General features: G+C 48.1%; 3 pseudogenes; all 3 read left to right on the top strand.

Annotated features, from left to right (window-relative positions):
* Positions 1–5,529: 5,529 nt before the first annotated feature.
* On the top strand, positions 5,530–5,682 carry LOC147702442 (5.8S ribosomal RNA; annotated as a pseudogene).
* Positions 5,683–5,732: 50 nt separating this feature from the next.
* On the top strand, positions 5,733–5,885 carry LOC147702441 (5.8S ribosomal RNA; annotated as a pseudogene).
* A 50-nt stretch (positions 5,886–5,935) lies between these two features.
* LOC147702440 (5.8S ribosomal RNA) lies at positions 5,936–6,088 on the top strand (annotated as a pseudogene).
* Positions 6,089–6,447: the final 359 nt, after the last annotated feature.

Genomic DNA, 6,447 nt, shown 5'->3' with positions numbered 1-6,447 from the left:
CAAGCCCCGGCACTCTCTAGTGCGCTTTACTAGGGACTGACAGTAAACCCAATGCACCAATCAGGGATACCAATCGTATGTACAGTTTTACAGTAGGGAGCACTTGCACTGCGGCACGGATCAGCCGTGGCGCAGTGCCCTGAGTATCGGAAAACCAGCAAAACATCGGAGGCACATCAGCAAAAAGTGGAAGGGAGACTCACGCCAAGGTGCCAGGTCTAACACCCACCCCACCCTTCTGGCCATTATGATGGAGGGGGATATATCACTCTCCCCACTTGAGTAGTCTCTGCACCATTCCCTAGATTTACCCAGGAGGTCCTCGGTAGACTCTCTCCAATGTTGTTCTAAGGGTGGCGCCCCTGTTAACACTGCCACGAAAGGGGCGGCATCTGGTGGAAGGTGCAACCTGGGGCTACTGGGCTTGGGTATGGTATGGGTGGTGCTAGGACATATCGCTTGCTTCTTATAAGTGTTCATTTTAGAAGGAATAGCTCTTGAATGTATTGTAGAATTTCCAGTGCCGGTTCTACCTACATTCAGGGTTGAAGTTGGTAATAAATGTTTGTGAGACACGGGTGGGCGTGAACTCCCTGGAAGGTCATTCACCCCTGAACATACCATGGGCTCTGTGTCTTGGTTCTCAACAGTCTTATGATCAGTTACCAAGTGACGTTCTAGGCTGTGATATTCATTTAAAAAGGAGTCAATTTTCTCACACCTCTTGAGTAAACCAGCTACGCATGTATTCAAACACTCAACAATGTCTTTGCCGATACCCACCAGCAGGGGCTCTAAACGTGCATTAATCAGTTCTTCCATTTTGTCCCCCAGGATTGTACAAATGTCATGGTCATGGTCCTGGTTGTGGGGCACATGGTTAACTTTCCCAGCACGTTTTTTTGTCTTTGGCTTGACCGTGGTTAAAAGTTCATTAGGGGTGAGACTCTCTACAGATAGTGGAGGGGTAGTTTGAAGAGCGGATTCCTGACTAGTTGGCGCCTCAACAGGTGCACACTCACACAAGACCTCTGTAGATGTAGGTGGCGGGTCTGAGGTAGATGGATCGTTAGCCCTTCCCAGGTTGAGCTCTTTTTCAGCATTTGCAATTTTTTGATTAATAGCGCCAACAGCTGAAGTTAAGTAAGAAATTATGGTACCCGCCTTATATGGAACTTTAGCATCTTTAGCCCCTTGTCCCTCATTTCCCAGGTGTTTACGCTTACCCATTGATGTAGCTTAGGGGGGTGGCCCGGCCCGGCCTCCTCTGGCCTCTGATGGCCACAGATGGCCCGCTCTCTGCCCGGGCCCAGCCCGGCGATGCCCGTGCGCGTCCCGCGACGCGGGAGGAAGTGCTGTGTGAAGTATGCCTCCGGGCGGAAGCCACAGCGGTCAGGCGGCGTCCCCGCGAAGCAGGGTATGCTGGGAATTGTAGTTTTGGCCTGCCCGGCCCCTCTCGGTGGCCGCGGATGGTCTGCGGCGGTGGGGGCAAGCAGTGCTGGCTGGAGACCTGGTAGTGCGGCGAACAGGAAACAGTGTACCCAGAGCAGGTAAGATTGTTCCCCCGCTCCACCGGAGGAAGTTCTGTGTGAAGTACACCTCCGGGCGGAACCCTCAGCGGTCAGGCGGCGTCCCCGCGAAGCAGGGGACGCTAGGAATTGTAGTTTTGGCCTGCCCGGCCCCTATCGGTGGCCGCGGATGGTCTGCGGCGGCGGGGGCAAGCAGTGCTGGCTGGAGACCTGGTAGTGCGGCGAACAGGAAACAGTGAGCCCAGAGCAGGTGAAATTGTTCCCCCCATTTCAGGCATGTCAAGTTGCCTGTTGGGTGGTTATTCTCATGTGGGAATGTGACATACATATATTCCAGCGAATATCACAGGCGGACCGGGTACCTTTACTAGGTTAAGTCTCATGATGTTCCCGTTAGACCCATCATCTCATACTCGAAATACGAGAGAAGCTGTTCAGCTTGATGAACATTGTAATTCTGAAGTGCATTTATTATCCAAATCTGAATATATTGGTTTGGCTGCTTCAATAGTAGGTATTCCAGGACTAGCTATTTAAAATTCTAGAGCTGTTAGTGAATTAGCATGTGCTATAGTGAAAAATATTAATCATACAATGATTGCCTTAGCAGAATTTTTATTAGACGAGCGGTGGGGGCACGAAAAGCAATATTGCAGAACAGAGCTGCTATTAATTATATACTCCTGAAACATGATCATGAATGTTCAGACTATTAGGGAATGTGTTGTTTTAATCTTTCAGATCATTCTAAGTCAATTCAATCCCACATTGATGCTTTAAACAAGGTCGCTAAAGATGTCAAGCAGGATGTAGAAAAGGGGTAGAGGCATTGGTTGTTTGGGTGGTTGCAAGATTTTGGTAAACTTCGCACTGTTCTAGGTGGTATAGCATTAGCGATATGTACTATAATATCTTTATTTCCTGTATTCAGTGTGTGCCTCATCTCTTATCTATGCTTTGTCCCCAGACAGCTGATTTTAGGCCAATATGTTATAGTAGTCATTGGTCAAGGGATGGACCATTATAAGTCTATGTTATGTTACATGCTTTCATGTTTCCACTGTATTATACTTGTGCTTTCATATTAGTTATTGCTTAAATACAGTTTTCTGTATGTAGTTATTTATTTCATTGGAGGTTCATTTTCTTGTTATATGTTGATGGTAATAGTCGATGGTCATGATATGGAATGTGGTAAAAGACCCACTTCTGTGGTTGAGCACCCCATGATGACCGTCTACTACCAATAACACAACTGACTTTGTTGTTTTATTTTATCCTAGCCTTAATGTAGGACAGCCTGTACCAGTGGGAGCCGTCACGGAGTAAAACAGTACATTATATTATGAGTTCTTACTATTGGCTTTGACATGGCCTCATGTAATCTTGCTCTCTGACTTTACTTTGCTTTAAGCTTATTTGTGTGCATGGCAGTGCTTGCATAACTGACTTCATTTTATGCCATGTTCTGTGCTCGCACATAGCTGCAAAAGTGGGGAAGGCATGTTTTTCACTCCTCACTTATTTTTTGCTCTTTACCGACCAGAGTGAACTGGATATTATCTGTGGAATGTACAACTCTGTCTCTGAGTCAAAATACAGAGGCTTGGCCAGCCCCTTTATTGGCCTTGACGCAGACTGCTACCAGCCAGCTCGGAAAGGGGCAGAGTTTTCTAGAAGTTTCGTCCCATGTTGAATAATGGTATTAAAGCTGGAAGTTTTCATGGGCCAGGTGGAGGTTCACCACAGAATAGACTTATTGCTGTGGATTGGTGCTGGGACTTGGGTCCCAACCAAACTCCTTCCTAGGCTGTTGAAAAGGACTTCCCCTAGTTAAAGTTGGCAAGGATGTTGCAGAATCAGTCGGCGAGGTGTTGCTAACCATACTCTCTCTCTCTCTCTTGTAAATATTTTCTATTCTTTGCTACCTCTGTACATATTGCATTCTATTTCAATCGTTCATTTTAATTACTTATGTGGGAGTCTGCCATGATTGATATATTTGGCCTGTCTTTTTTAAACTGTTGCATTAATAAACTTGTATATGTTATTTTACCTACATTTAGGTGTGTTGTCTTACCCCGCCTTAAGGAAGTGCTGGATTTTGCCTTGCCTTTTGGCGGGGGGTGTTGGGTTAGGGTGTGTTCTTTTAGCAAAAATCACATTCATTACAAGAACTGGGGCCATGGTTAAGAGGGACAGCCGGGGTATTCGTATTCTGTCACTACAGGTAAACATCTTCGATCAGTGCGAGACGAGCCACAGCAAGAGAATTTGCCAAGAATGTTTTCATTAATCAAGAATGAAAGTTGAAGGCTTAAAGACAATTAGATACTGTCGCAGTTCTGATCATAAACGATGCCAAATAGCAATCTAACAGCGTTATTCCCATGACCTGGTGAGCAGCTTCTGGGAAACCATTTTTTTTATGTTCCAGGAGGAGTATGTTTGTAAACCTGAACCTGAAAGAATTTATGGAAGGGCAATACCAGGGTTGAAGTCAGCGGCCTAATTTGACTCATTACTGGAAACCTCACCCAGCCCGAAAACAGAAAGTATTGACAGGTTGATGGCACTTTCTTTATTCTGTAGTTGATAGTGCATGGCCATTCTTGGTTGGTGAAGCGTTTTGTCTGGTTAATTCCAATATTAAATGAGACTTCTTCACGCTAATTAGTTACTCCCAGCAGTCAGTGTTCAATTTCCTAGAGGGACAAGTGGAATTCAGCCCCACAAGATTGAGTAATAACAAGTTTGTGATGCCTTTAGATGTCTGGGGCTGTACTCACGTTAAACTGAATGGCTCAGGGCCGGTCATAAGCTTGTGTTGATTAAGTCCCTGCCGTTTGAATGCACCGCCCCCTGTTACTTCAGATTGGATGGTCTAATGAGGTTCTCAGATCTGCCTTGCCAGGGTGAGCAACAACCCTAGTGGAGCACTGAGAAGATGATCACATTTAACTCTGTAGAGGAAGTAAAAGTTGGAACAAGATTTTCGTATGGTAAACATGTGGAAGGATTATTAAAAGCGAAGCAGCCCGAGAAATTGATAGTGCTAATCTGAACCCTCAGCCACCTCTCCAACAGAACAGACGGTATAGGGCCCAGTCCTCCTCTTGTGCGTCCTGGCCCAGAGGAGTGGTCTGTGGCCACCAGGTGCTTCCATGAGGACTGGGCCCTGGCAGGTTCCTCCACTCTGAAGGACCCAACTGACATGTGAAGGACTGAGGCAGGTGAACCCTTGGGCCCTCTGGTAGGGATATGATGCAAGAGACAACTCAGGCTCACCCAGCATGTACCTAGGGCAGCTGAATTGCAGTGCATCCCCAGGCTGGAACCCCCTAAAGGCCTAGCCACCAGGTCCCTCTCATGACTGGCCCCAGACCACCCTGGTTTCGAGTGACTGAGGAGTGGCCTGTCTTTGGTGCCTGGATGAGAAGGAGCTGAGGCAAAGAGAGAACCCTGGCTCCTCTTATTGGAAATGCTGTGCCCCTCGAATCCAGTGTGAACTGCTTCAAAGGGTAGGAGGAGAAGCTGCCCATGGCTGCTCAAGATTTCACATGTGTATCGGCAGCGGGTGAATCACTTTGACCATATGTGGCAACCTGGCTCTCCTTCCCTTTGTGCCTCCCACCAGGGCAAGAGAGACCCCAGCCCATCAGCAAGGCTCAGTGCTGCTGCCTAAAGCTGGGTGTTCAATATGTGCAGGGGTTGAGCCGTGGCCAAACTGGGAATTCAAGACTCGTGCAGCCCAGGAGGGTGAGTGCTGGAGCAGCCTGCCTTTCCTGCCTTCGGAGCTTCTTGCTTTTCTCCCTGCCATAGCGGCAGGGTCGGGCTTTATTGCCTGGAAAAGATCTTGACATTTTGGAGGCTGACTTTCAGAGGGGAAGCGTGTTGGAGTACTGGGCTGTCTTACCGTCTAGGCAGTGGATGGCCGGCGCTGACTTCGTTTTGCCTCTTCTGAACCCACAGGTGGGCAAACATCCCAAACATTGCCTTTAACTCTTGGCGTTGGATCACTTGGCTCACACATCAATAAAGAACGCAGCTAGCTGCAGGAATACATGTGAACTGCGTGACACATTGATCACTAACACTTTGAACACACCATGTGGCCCCAGGCTTTCCCCCAGTCCTACCCGTCTGAGAGTCGCTTGAATATCAATTACCATCTCTTCTAGAGTGCAGCTGAGGCTGTCACAGTGGGCTTGGCATTGGATCACTTGGCTCACATATCAATAAAGAACGCAGCTAGCTGCAGGAATACATGTGAACTGCATGACACATTGATCACTAACACTTTGAACACACCATGTGGCCCCAGGCTTTCCCCCAGTCCTACCCGTCTGAGAGTCGCTTGAATATCAATTACCATCTCTTCTAGAGTGCAGCTGAGGCTGTCACAGTGGGCTTGGCATTGGATCACTTGGCTCACATATCAATAAAGAACGCAGCTAGCTGCAGGAATACATGTGAACTGCATGACACATTGATCACTAACACTTTGAACACACCATGTGGCCCCAGGCTTTCCCCCAGTCCTACCCGTCTGAGAGTCGCTTGAATATCAATTACCATCTCTTCTAGAGTGCAGCTGAGGCTGTCACAGTGGGCTCGGGTCCTTTGTTCTCTCAAAGTCAAGTACCTGATCGACCATCACAGGGCCCCGCCCAGTTCCAATGCAGAGGAAACCGCCAGCTCACCTGGCCTTCACCAACTTGATGGGGCGGATGGGTACCCTGGGCCTGAAAAACCTGGGGTACTGGGCTGTGTGCTGTCCATGACTGTCTGCGGTGTCCTACAGCTATACTCATGCACCACCTTGGACACCCACGTCTGTGTCTGAGAATGCCTCTTGCCTGCCCGTGGACATTGATTGCCATGCTGGCCCCATTCCTTTTTGGTCTACTATCTGGGA

This window comes from Lissotriton vulgaris, chromosome 7 (genome assembly GCF_964263255.1).
Source record: "Lissotriton vulgaris chromosome 7, aLisVul1.2, whole genome shotgun sequence".
NCBI lineage: Eukaryota > Metazoa > Chordata > Amphibia > Caudata > Salamandridae > Lissotriton > Lissotriton vulgaris.
The sequence above is the reverse complement of the archived record's forward strand: the minus strand, read 5'-3'. Positions and strand labels throughout refer to the sequence as shown.